Here is a 13,383-nt window from a genome sequence, read left to right as displayed (position 1 = left end):
TCATTCCAGGGCTGGTGCTCTATCAACTGCACCACTTATCTGCCCCTAAATTACTTTCAAGTGGTAGTAAGAGCTAATGACTTAAGGGCATCAGGAAAGACCTTATGAAGGGTATTTGTGTCATGGACCCCTTGTTAATCTGGTGAAATTTATGAATCCCTTCTCAGATTAATGTTTGTAAATGCATAAAGTAAGTACATAGGATTACAAAGAAAACCAGTTATTTTGAAATAATCATCAAAATAGATTTTAAAAAAATTTACAGGTGCTAGGTTAAGAACTCTTGCCTTAGGTTATTGAGCTCTGTTCAACTTACCTGGCGTTTAAAACATTAATGCAGAAATCACTACCCTGGGCCTTGAAGGAAGTAAATGATTTCAACAAAGATGGTGGAATGACTTCCAGGTATAGAAGTGGAGCTCTGTGAATAATTAGAGGTGGGAGATCATAGGATGAAAAACTAAACCTTTTTTTTTTTCATAATTGCTCTTTCTAGGGGAAGCTAGGTGGTGCAGTGGCTAGAGCACCAGCCCTGGAGTCAGGAGTACCTGAGTTCAAGTCCAGCCTCAGACACTTAATAATTACCTAGATGTGTGGCCTTGGGCAAGCCACTTAACCCCACTGCCTTGCAAAAAAAGAAATTAAATAAAAACACAATTGCTCTTTCTTCTGGCACTGTTTTCTCCAAGGTAAAGACTGAAGAGTATGAAATATTTGTCCAGCTATGGGCTACTTGATTCAGAGGCATTTGGATTGTCTTCAAGCATCAGACGATTCATTTGTGTCAGTTTGCAATTGGAATCTGGGGCACATATAGCATTTGAGTGATTCCATTCTTCTTCCCCATGACAGGTTGTTTTCTTTCTCTATTCTGCTCTTTTTACTGGGTAGAAATCAAACAGCAGTGGTCCAATGAATAATTGCTAGGAAGGTAGCCACCTAGGACTGAGAAGATCTTAGGCTTTTCTGATATTTGTCATCACCAGTATTGGATATTTATAGGTTGTTCACAGCACAATTCAATCAGTATTTATTTGGCATCTTCTATGTAGCAGTTTTGGGGTAGATGCTGTGGGATAGTGGCATCAAATTCAAAAAGAAATGGAGGGCCAGTGAACCAACCGTAAGGATACCTACTGGTTGCATATCGACTTTAAAAAACATATATTAGCATTATCTATGTTCTATAGTATTTCTTTGGTTAACTGTTTCTCAATTACTCTTTAATCTGCTTCAGCAGCATTTAGGAGTGTGGCATGCATGCTTGACATTTCTACTGTGGGGGATATACAAAATGGACAAATTCCATCACGATGATGATGATGATGATGATGGTGATGATGGTGGTGATGATGATAAAAACTAAGAAAGTAATGCCTACTATGTGCTAGGCATTGTCTAAGGGCTTTACAATTCACAAAAACCCTTAGTACAGAGCTGGCACATATAAGTGTTAGCTATTATTATTATTACACTCATAAATTACAGGTTCAGACAAAAAAAAACAAGACCAAAGGATCAGGATAAAGGGATATATTATTTGGTTTGTGGTAGAGGCAGATGGACGTCTTTGCACCAGTTAATTTTAAAATGACTGGAGGTTAATGCCCTCCAATGGCATCTTATTTCCTTGGGAAGTGTTAGATAAACACAACAAATTTTCTTTTCTTCTACACTCCATGAGGCCATCACCCTTCTGCTGCCTACATTCTTCTTACATTCTGCACTTCAGCAGTTTCCTAATCAATTGCTTCTCAGTGTTACAGCTTATCACCATCTAACTTCAATTTGTCCAAAGATATTTAAGGAAGATGGAAGCATAGAGAGGTAACAGAAGATAAAAGCATATCACAGAGCTATAAAAATCGTGTCAGCAGACCTAAAGTTTATAAGGAATTGAGGCTGATGAGGCCAACCCCCCTAATTTTTTTTAAAAGCTATATTGGGGCAAAGAGAGGAATCAATAAGGGATAAAACTGCTGAAGGGGTTATTTATAACTGAAAACAGGGAAGACAAAGCTGTTCAAGGGTTATTTTTCTTCTGTCTTCTTTGCCAAGGAGAATGACCTTGACACTGGAAAGAACAGAATAAAATTTGCTAAAAGGAAATTGATACTCAAGATAGATAAAGAGATAGTAAGAGAGGAGCCAAGACAGGGAGGTCATACAGTGCTAGACTTCAGGTCAAGAAGAGTTATCTACCTGAGTTCAAAACTAGAGTCAGACACTTGCTAAGTTTGTGACCTTGGGCAAGTAACTTAACCCTGTTTATCTCAGCTTTTCATTTGTAAAATGAACTGGAGAAGGAAATGATAAATCAGTCTAGTTTCTTTGCAAAGAAAATCTCAAAAGGGGTCATATGCTTTCTGGGGGGGGGTGGAGGGAGGGAAGCAAGGTTAGAGGATAAATTGTGAAATTCAAAATAAATAAAATATTTATTAAAAAATAGTCTGTTAGGACTGAACTACAACAGAGAGGAACTATTTGCTCTTGATGAATTCAAATCACCTGGTACAGATTATCTACCTTTTCAGGAACTAAAAACCTGGCAGACATTATTGCTAGTCTAATGTAAATGATGGAAAAAAAATTTAAAGAAAGGTGGCCTAGATTTACCAGAGCTAAAACTATACTATAAAGTGGTAGTCATCAAAACTGCCTGTTATTAGTTAGGAATAGAATAATGGATCAGTGGATTAGAATAGGTTCAAAAGAAACAGTAGTAAATGGCTATGGTCATCTACTGTTTGACAAACCCAAAGACATTAGCTTCTGGGATAAGAAATCACTATTTGGGTGGCTAGGTGGTACAGTGGATAGAGCCTTAGCCCTGGAATCAGGAGTGCCTGACACTTAATAATTACCTAGCTGTGTGGCCTTGGGCAAGCCACTTAATCCCACTGCTTTGCAAAAAAACCTAAAAAGAAAAAGAACTCACTATTTGTCAAAAATTGTTGGGAAAACCAGAAAACAATATGACAAAACTAGGCATAGCTCCATATCTCACACCCTATACCAAAATAAGGTTAAAATGAGTACAGGATTAAGGCATAAAGGACAACACCATAGATAAATTATTAGACCAAGAAATACTGTATCTATGGATAGATCTATGGAAAGGAGACAAATTTATGACCAAAGAAGAAATAGAGTACATTATAATTGCAAAATAGATGATTTTGACTATATTAAATTATAAAGTTTTTGCACTAATAAAAACAAGGCTGCCAACATTAGAATGAAAGCAGAAAGCTGGGAGACAATCTTCACAACTTCACAAACTAAACGGATTTATCATTTCCTTCTCCAGTTCATTTTACAATAATAAAGGAGTTCTAAAATATATAGAGAACTTTATCAAATTTATGTTACATACATGTCATTCCCTAATTGATAACTGGCCAGAGGATATGAATAGACAGTTTTCAAAAGAAGAAATTAAAGCTACATATAATCATATGAAAAATGCCCCAACTCATTATTGAACAGAGAGATGCAAATTATAGGTATCACCTCATACCTATAAGATTGGCTAAGAAGACAAAAAAGGAAAATTATCAGTGTTGGAGAGGTTGTGGGAAGATTGGGACATTGATGCATACTCGGTGGAGTTGTGAACTGATCCAACCATTCTGGAGAGCAATCTGGAACTGTGCCCACAGAACAATAAAACTGTTCATGCCCTTTGATCCAGCAGTTCCAATTTTAGGTCTATATCCAGAAAAAATCATGAAAAATGGGAAAATTCCCATATTTTCCAAAATATTCATAGCAGCTCTTTTTTGTAGTGTTAAAGAATTGGAAATTGAGAAGATGCCCATCAATTGGGGACTGGCTAAACAAGTTATGGTACTGACTCTAGAGAAGCATGAAAGGAGTTACAGAATCTGATAATGAACGAAGGGAGTAGAACCAGGAGAACAATGCACACATTAACAACATTGTGAGATGATCAGCCCTGATGGGTGCAGTGGCTCTCAGCAGCTCAGAGATCTAGGATAACTGTATTAGACCAGCTATGGACAATGCTATCCCCATACAGAGGAAGAAAAACAAAACAAAATGAACAAACCCAAACAAAAAACCCTTCAGAAGCTGATGAATACTATATCTTCCTCCCTTTTTTTGCAAGGCAATGGGGTTAAGTGACTTGCCCAAGGTCACACAGCCAGTAATTATTAAGTATCTGAGGCTGGATTTGAATTTAGGTCCTCCTGACTCCAGGGCAAGTGCTCTATACACCACGGCACTGAGCTGCCATCTATAATTACTTAAAAAAATCTCATGTATTTTTTCCTTTAATCCTAAATCCTCATACTGAAAATGACTGATCTGTAAATATGTTTAACACACATGTGTATGTACAATATTAACCTGATTGTTCACCACTGAAGGGAGAGGAGTGAGAAGGGAGGTTGGAAAGAAATTTTATAACTTAAAAATATACATATGTGTATGGATGAAAGCCTAAAAACTCTCATAATATGTATTTGAAAAAATAAAATATCAATAAAAAAAGGAAAATAGGTCCAAGGGAGGTAATTTACAAATGTAGATCTAGGGAAGTGACTTTCAAGAAATTATTATGGAAAATTATCCTAATCTACTTGATCAAGAAGATAAAATTGTCCTTAAAAGAAAACATAGGACTCCTCCAGAAAGAAACCACAGAATAAAAATTCCAAGGACTATCATAACCAAATTTCTGAATTCTCAGGTAAAGGAGAAACTACTGTTAAGCTACCAAAAAAAAAAAAGAAGCAATTTAAATACAAAGGAAGCCCAATTACAATCAGATTTCAACATTAAAGGATTGGAGGGCCTGGAATGTGATATTTTGGAGGGTAAAGGATTGCAACCTTTCTTTCCTGCAAAATTCGGCATAGATTGTTATGGAAAAGATGGATTTTCAATGACATAGAGGGCTTCCAAAATTTTCTGATATAAAGACTGGAACTGAACAGAAAATTTGATTTTCAGCTATGAGACTCAAGTGATGCTTAAAAAGGTAAACAGAAAGGGGAGGGAAAAAATACTAGTCAAGAACATTAAACTTCCCTAAAAGGGCAGATAACACTTGTAACACTTTAAGAACTATATTTCTCTTAAGATAGCTAAAGGGTTGACATGGGGGTGATCATCATCCTTGATGGACTTGCTCATTCCATCAGTGAAACAATCAGGGTCAATTTTGGACTCTCTACAAAGGAGAATACCATCTGTATCCAGAGAGGGAGTTGTGGAGTTTGTACAAAGAACAAAGACTATTACCTTCAATTTAGGGAAAAAAAAAACCCCAATATTTTATTATGAAATTTTGCTATCTCTTATACTTTATTTTTCTTCCTTAAAGATATGATTTCTCTCACATCACAATCAACTTAGATCAATGCATACCATGGAAACAATATGAAGACTAACAGACTGCCTTCTATGGGGGTTGGGGGAAGGAAGCACGAATAGGGGTAAATTTGTAAAACTCAAAATAAATAAAATCTTTCAAAAAAAAAGAAACCCTACATAATAAAAAGTTATAGTTACATGTATACCTAAAAAAAAGATAGCTAAATAGTTGAATGGAGGTGCGGAGCCAAGATGATGACAAGAGCTGATGTGTCTTAGGCGCTTTCTCATAAATCTTTGAAACTAAGGACTCTAACTAAATTTTTGAGAGACCGAACCCACACCAGTGAGGCAGTTCTCCTACTCAAGGTAACCTGGAAAAGAGCAGACAGGCTCTGCTCCCTGGGGTCTGGGTCGGAGGGGTGGCCTGCCAGAGGGGTGGCCCGCCAGAGGGGTGGCCCACCAGAGTGAAAGAAGTTCAGACTCCCGGAGGCAGCCCCAGGGCGCTGGGAGCCGTGGCTCACAGCAGTGGGGGAGTTTCCTGATCTATGCCCCAGGACTCATGGGGCACAAATTGGGGGAACAGCTGGGGGGCCTCTGCCAGAGCGAGCACGTGAAGCCCAGCCCTCAGGGCACACAGCGAGCAGCGTGGTCAAGGCAGAAAATAGAAGCAGGCAAGGGAGTAAGCAGGAGCCCTCAGGGCATGAGCCCACTGAACCTAGGGAGGGGAGTGAAGAGAGAGAGACTGCAGAGCTCTGCCCTTGGAATAGGACGCTGGGGTTCTGACCACATTCAGATCCTGATCCCAGTCTAGGCCCCCCCCATAGAACAGTAGGCCCCCCCCACCTCAGCCCCATGGCAGAGGGGGGCGCTTATGGTCATTCACAGACCAGGAGGGAGGACAGAGCCTCACACACTGAGACCCTTGTGGGAGTGTCCCCAAAGCTCAGGAAGCACCCCCAAAACAGGCTTAGGCTGGGAAAATGAGCAAGCAGAGAGAAAAAAGAGGAATACCATTGAGAAATATTTTGTATATGAGCCCAAGAAGGATCAAATCTGAAGATAAAGAAGCACAAGCTCCTGCATCTAAAGACTAGTACTATAGTTGGGGTACTAAAGGGTCAGAGGGAGAGAATACACTTGATACTTTGGTTGGGGAGGGTTATAAGACTATGGTTGGAGTATTAGAGAGACAAAGGGAGAGAGTGTACTTAGAGGAATTGCACATGAAAACATGAAGAGAATTTGTTTGATGTTTTGCCTACAATTGAGGTAGTGTGCTTGGCAAGGGGGGAGGGGGTATAAATGGTTTATGGAATGATTTGACTTTGCCTGATGCTTTGACTCATGAAGATTGTGTGTCCATAGAGGGTACTTGAAAAGGGGATAAAATATAAATTATCTGCATTTTGATGTGATTTATGACTCTTGAGAAGTGTATTTCTAATGAGACAGATGAGGGGAAGTTACTTAGTAACTATGAGACAATACTGCTTATCAATCAATTAAGTAATCAATCAGTCAACCTTTGAGAATAGTACTTCTAGCAGGACAGATAAAAGGAATGTATTTTGACAAAGGGATTGATTGTAGGTAGAAGACAGGGTTAAAACACTAAAAACATAAAAAGAACTATCTTAGGAGAAAGCTAGGCATTACTGGATAAATAACACCAGGTGAAGAGGCACAAAGACCCATCATAGTAGGAAGAAAGAAGGGAGGGTTTACTGAGTAAATTCTACTCAATAGATTTGGTCCAGAGAGGGAATTAACATACATTCCCAATTAGATTTAAAAAAACTTAGAAGAAAGTTGTTGGTGGAGGGGGGGGAAGGGAAAAGAAGGGGAAGAAGAGACTAATAAAAGAGAAAGCTAAGGTAAAAGTAAAAGTTAAGTTAAAAGGGGAAGGGAGCAAAATATTGGTGAGGAGGAATAAAAGGAAAGAGGAAAGTATAAAAGGTAAATGATAGCATGGAAGGAAATACAGAATTAGTAAAAGGGATGAACTCATAAAATAGCAAGAAGCAGAAAGGACTGAAAACTAGAAACTTACAATATATTATTTACAAGAAACACATTTTAAATGAAGAGATACAGGTAAAGGTAAAAGATTGTAGAAAAAATATATTATTCTTCAGCAGAAGTAAAAAATTCAGAGCTAGCAATCCTGATCTCAGAGAAACCAAAAGTAAAAATAGATCTCATTAAAAGGGATAATGAAGGAAACTCTATTTTGTTAAAAGGTACCATAGGCAATGAAGTGATCATTATTTTTAAAAACTTTAATTAATTTATTCATTTTCACATTACTACAATAGTTTTGTTGTAAAAGTAACCATAATCCCCCCCCCCCCCCATTAACCATAAAGATAGGAAAACCTCAAGAAAAATAAAGTGAAGGGGAGGCTAAAGTGGTGCAGTGGATAAAACACCAGCCCTGGAGTCAGGAGTACCTGTGTTCAAATCTGGCCTCAGACAAAAGACACTTAATAATTACCTAGCTGTGTGGCCTTGGGCAAGCCACTTAACCCCATTGCCTTGCCAAAAAAAAAGAAGAAAGAAAGAAAAAGAAAGTGAGAGGGGGAAAAAGTGTACTTCAGTCTATGTTTAGATGCCATTAGCTCTGTCTCTGGGATGGATTGTATTCTTTATTATAAGTCCATCAGAGAAGTTGCTTAAATATTTTTTCCCACAGTTATTATTACTAGCTGTATTTCCCTCCATCCTATTCCTCCCCACCCCCATTTATTCTATTCTCTCTCTCTCCTTTTATACTGTCCCTCCTCAAAAGTGTATTGTATCTGATGTCCTTCTCCCATGATCTCCCCTCTCTTCTATCACCTACACCCCACCTCCCTTTCTCCTGTCCCCTTCCTCCCATCCCTTTCTTCTATTTTTATCTAGTGTAAAATGTATTTCTATATCCAATTGAGTGTGGATGTTAATTCCTTTTTTTACCCACTTCTCAAAATGAAGGCTCACTCATCCCCCCTTCCCCCTCCCACTCTATTGCAAAAACTTTTTCTTGACTCTTTTATGTGAAATATCTTAGCCCATTCTACCTCTTTCCCTTTCTCCAGCTCATTCCTTTCTTGCCCAATTAGCTCCTTTTTTATAATATATTATGCTTTCCTTTCAGCTCCCTTCTGAGCCTTGTCTAAATATGCTCCTTTTAAGTACCCTAATAAATGAAAAGGTTCATGTGAATTATCAGTATTGTCTTCTCATGAAGGAATACAAGCAATTCACCATTAAATCTGTCATAATTTTACCTTCCCTTCCCTACACTTCACCTGAGTCCTGTACTTGAAGATAAACTCCCTGTTGAGCTCTGGTTGTTTCAACAGGAAAGTTTGAAGGTCCCTTATTTCATTAAATGTCCATCTTTTCCCTGTTGCTGGATAGTTTGTTCTTGATTATTATTCAAACTCTTTTGCCTTCTGGAAGATCATATTCCAAGCTCTACAATCCCTTAATAGAAGCTGCTAAATTATGTGTAATCCTGACTGTAGCTCCACAATATTTGAATTGTCTCTTTCTGGCTGCTTGTAGTATTTTCTCCTTGACTTGGGAGTTCTGGAATTTGATTATGATATTCCTCAGAGTTTTTATTTAGATATATCTTATAGGCGGTGGTTGGTGAATTCCCTTAATTTCTATTTTACCCTCTGCTTCTAGGATGTCAGGGAAATTTTCCTTGAGAATTTCTTGAAAAATGAAGTCTAGGCTCTTTTCCTGGTCAAATAAGCTCTCCTGGATCTGTTTTCCAGGGCAGTTGTTTTTTTCCATTGAGCTATTTCACATTTTCTCCCAATTTTTCATTCTTTTGACTTTCTTTTATTGTTTCTTGATTTCTTATAAAGTCATAAGCTTCCCTAAACTCTATTCTACATTTGAAGGAGTTATTTTCTTCAGAGAGATTTTTTTTATCTCATTTTTTAAATCTCATTTCCCATCTAGCCTGTTCAGCTTTTTAAAGCATTCTTTTCCTCCTGGACTGCATTTTTCATTTGAACCAAACTATTTTTTAAGATATTGTTTTTTCACTTTTTTTGTATCTCCTTCACCAAACTGTTGACTTGATTTTCATGATTTTTCCCACATTTCTCTCATTTCTCTTCCCATTTTTTCTTCTACCTTCCTTACTTGATTTTCAAAATCTTTTTTGAGCTCTTCCATAGTCTTAGACCAATTCATATTTTTCTTGGAGGCTTTAGATACAGGAACTTTGACTTTGTCATCTTCTGAGTGTGTATTTTTTAAATTAATTTTTATTAAAGATATTATTTGAGTTTTACAATTTTCCCCCCAATCTTACTTCCCTTCCCCCACCCCTCCACAGAAAGCAATCTGTCAGTCTTTACTTTGTTTCCATGTTGTACCTTGATCCAAATTGGGTGTGATGAGAGAGAAATCATATCTTTAGAGAAGAGACAAGAAGTCTAAGAGGTAACAAGATCAGACAATAAGATATCTGTGTTTTTCTAAATTGAAGGGAATAGTCCTTGAACTTTGTTCAAACTCCACAGCTCCTTATCTGGATACAGATGGCACTCTCCTTTGCAGACAGCCCCAAATTGTTCCCGATTGTTGCACTGATGGGATGAGCGAGTCCTTAAAGGTTGATCATCGCTCCTATGTTGCTGTTAGGGTATACAGTGTTTTTCTGGTTCTGCTCATCTCGCTCAGCATCAGTTAATGCAAATCCCTCCAGACTTCCCTGAAATCCCATCCTTCCTGGTTTCTGAGTGTGTACTTGATCATTCTTGGGAGCAAAGTAATTGTCTATGGTCAGATTCTTTTTCTTCTGTTGTTTACTCATTTCCACAGCCTATGACCTGATTTTAACTCTTTGTTAAGGCGGAACTCTGCTTACAAGATGGAGGATGCACTTTCTAAAGCTTTTGAGGGTTTTTGCAGCTGTTTTCAGGGACATCTCCCACCCAGGGGCCTCAATTTCTTCAGTCTTTTGAGAGCTTCTGATTGCTCTCCTGGCCTGTACTCTGGTCTGTGGATGACCACAAGCACTCCCCTCTGCCCTGGAACTGTGAGGAGGATCCCTGCTCCATTGTGGCAGTATGGGGCGCCAGAATGCGACCTGGATCTGAGTATGAGCAAAGCAACAGAATCCTGTCCCAGGGAGAATAGAGAGATCTCTGCATCTTTCCTGACTCCCTTACTGTTGTCTGTCCATGGGGTGAGCCCTCTGGAAGCAGCTGCTAGGTGACTCTGCAGTCCTGCTTTTGTTTCCCAGCCATGGCTATGCTGAGGCCTGCACTGGCCTGGGTTCTATGCTCACTCTATGTGGCAGAATTTTCCCATTGACCTTCCAAATTGTCCTTGGCAACCCCTGGGCTGAGAAATCTGGAAACTGCCCCCCCGTTGCCATGGACTCCAATGCCTCCAGCAACCCAGGTACTGCACAGTCTCTTCTTGGATGACTGTGGCTGGTTCATTCTGGCACTTCCCCAGTTGCCCTGCAATCATTTCCAATCCTGGTGGAATAGACCCTTTACACAGGTCTTAAAAGTTGTCTTGGGTAGGAAAATTGTTTCAGTCAGTCTTTCTTTGGGTTCCACCACTCTAGAATTTGATGAGAGTCAGAATTTTGAGGCATTTGGAGAGATCTGAGGGAGAACTCTTTGAATTTCCTTCCATCTGCCATCTTAGCTCCACTACAAGTTATATCATTATTAAATATATATGTATCAAGTGGCAAAGCATCCAAATTCTTACAGAAGCTGAACGAATTACAAGGAGACATAGATAGTAACACTGTAATAATGGGGGACCTCAACCTCCCTCTCTCAGAATTAGATAAGTCTAAACACAAAATTAGCAAGAAGGAAGTTAAGAAGGTGAAAAAAAAACTTCAAAAACTTAGATATGATAAACCTTTGGAGAAAACTGAACAAGTATAGAAAAGAATATACCTTTTTCTCTGTAGTACATAGAACTTATACCAAAATCTTGCAGTCAGATGCAGAAAGACAGAAATAATAAATACATGCTTTTCAGGTCATGATGCAATAAAAATTATATGTAATAAAGGGTCATGGAAAAATAAACACAAGTGTAATTGGAAACTAAATTACCTAATTTTAAAGAATGAGTAGATCAAACAACAAATAATAGAAATAATCAATCATTTCATCTAAACAAACGATAACAATAAGACATCATACCAAAATTTATGGAATGTAACCAAAGCAGCTATTAAAGGAAATTTTATATCTCTACATGTTTATTTGAATAAAGTAGAGGAGGAAATCAATGAATTGAGCATGCAGCTAGAAAGCTAGAAAAAGAACAAATTAAAGATCCCCAATTAAATACTAAATCAGAAATTCTGATAATCAAGAGAGATAAATACAATTGAAAGTTTTCTTACTTGATCTAATAAATAAAACTAAGAATTTGTTTATGAAAAAAATCAATAAAATAGATAAGCCTTTGGTTAATCTGATTTAGAAAAAGAAAGAATACCAAGTTACCAGTATAAAAAAATGAAAAGGGAGAACTCACTACTAATCAGAAGGAAATTAAAGAAATAATTTGAAACTGTTTTGCCCAACTGTATACCTATAAATTTGGCAATCTGACTGAAATAGATGAGTATTTACAAAAAATATGAAATACCCAGATTTTAAGGAAATAAAATACTTAAATAAACCCATTAAAGAAAAAGAAATTGAAAAAAATAAAACAACACTCTAAGAAAAATCTCTGGTCCAAATGAATTTATAAGTGAATTCTACCAAACATTTAAGGAACGATTAATTCCAAGTCTACGTAAACTATTTTAAAAAATAGGAAGAGTTCTACCAAATTCCTTTTATGACACTGATATGGTATTGATTCCTAAACCAGGAAGAGCCTAAACAAAGAAAATTATATAGCAAGCTCTCTTATGAATATTGATGCAAAAATATTAAATAAAATTTTAGCAATGAGATTACCACAAGTTATAACAGGGATAATACACCATGATCAGATATAATTTATACTGGGTAGGCAGAGATAGTTCAATATTATGAAAACAATCAACATTATTGAGCATATCAATAACAAAACCAACAGAAATCATATGATTATCTCAATAGATACTGAAAAAGCCTTTGACAAAAATGCAACATTCATTCCTATTAAAAACACTAATGAGGATAGAATTAACTGAAGTTTCCCTTAAAATAATAAATAATAGCTGTCTAAACCATCAGCAAACATTGTATGCAGTGGGGGTAAACTAGAAACATTTCCAATAAGATCGGGGTGAAGCAAAAATGCCCATCATCACCACTGCTATTCAATATAACATTGGACATGTTAGGTTTAGCAGTAAGAGAAGAAAAAAGAAGTTGAAGGAATTAGAATTGGCAAGGAAGAAGCAAAATTTTCACTCTTTGCAGATGCTATCATGGTATACTTAGAGAACCCTAGAGAATCAACTAAAAAACTACTTGAAACAATTTCAGAAGAGTAACGAGATAAAAAAATCTGCATAAATCATCAGGGTAACTATATATGAACAACAAAGTTCAAAGGCAAGTGATAGAAAAAGAAATTCCATTTAAAGTAACTGTAGACAACATAAAATACTTGGGATTCTGCCTCCCAAGACAAACCCAGAACCTGTATGAACACAATTATATAATACTTTTCACACAAATAAAGCCATATCAAAAGAATTGAAAAAATATCAATTGCTTCTGTTTAGGTCAAGCTAATATAATAAAAATAACAATTCTATCCAACTTCAAATTACTTATTTAGGGCCATACCAATCAAACTACCTAAAGTCTATTTTACAGAACTAGAAAAAATAGTAACAAAATTCATCTGGAAAACAAAAGATCAAAAATATCAACAGAATTTATGAAAAAAATTCAAAGGAAGGTGGCCTAGTTTTACCAGAACTAAGAACCATACTATAAAGGGGCAGTCATCAAAGCTGCCCAATGTTAATTAGGAAATAGAGTAATGGAGCAGTGGATTCAAATAAATATAAAAGATGCAGCAGTAAATGAGTATAGTAAACTA

This window comes from Macrotis lagotis, chromosome 7 (assembly GCF_037893015.1).
Source record: "Macrotis lagotis isolate mMagLag1 chromosome 7, bilby.v1.9.chrom.fasta, whole genome shotgun sequence".
NCBI classification, from domain to species: Eukaryota; Metazoa; Chordata; class Mammalia; order Peramelemorphia; family Peramelidae; genus Macrotis; species Macrotis lagotis.
Note: the sequence above shows the minus strand (reverse complement) of the source record.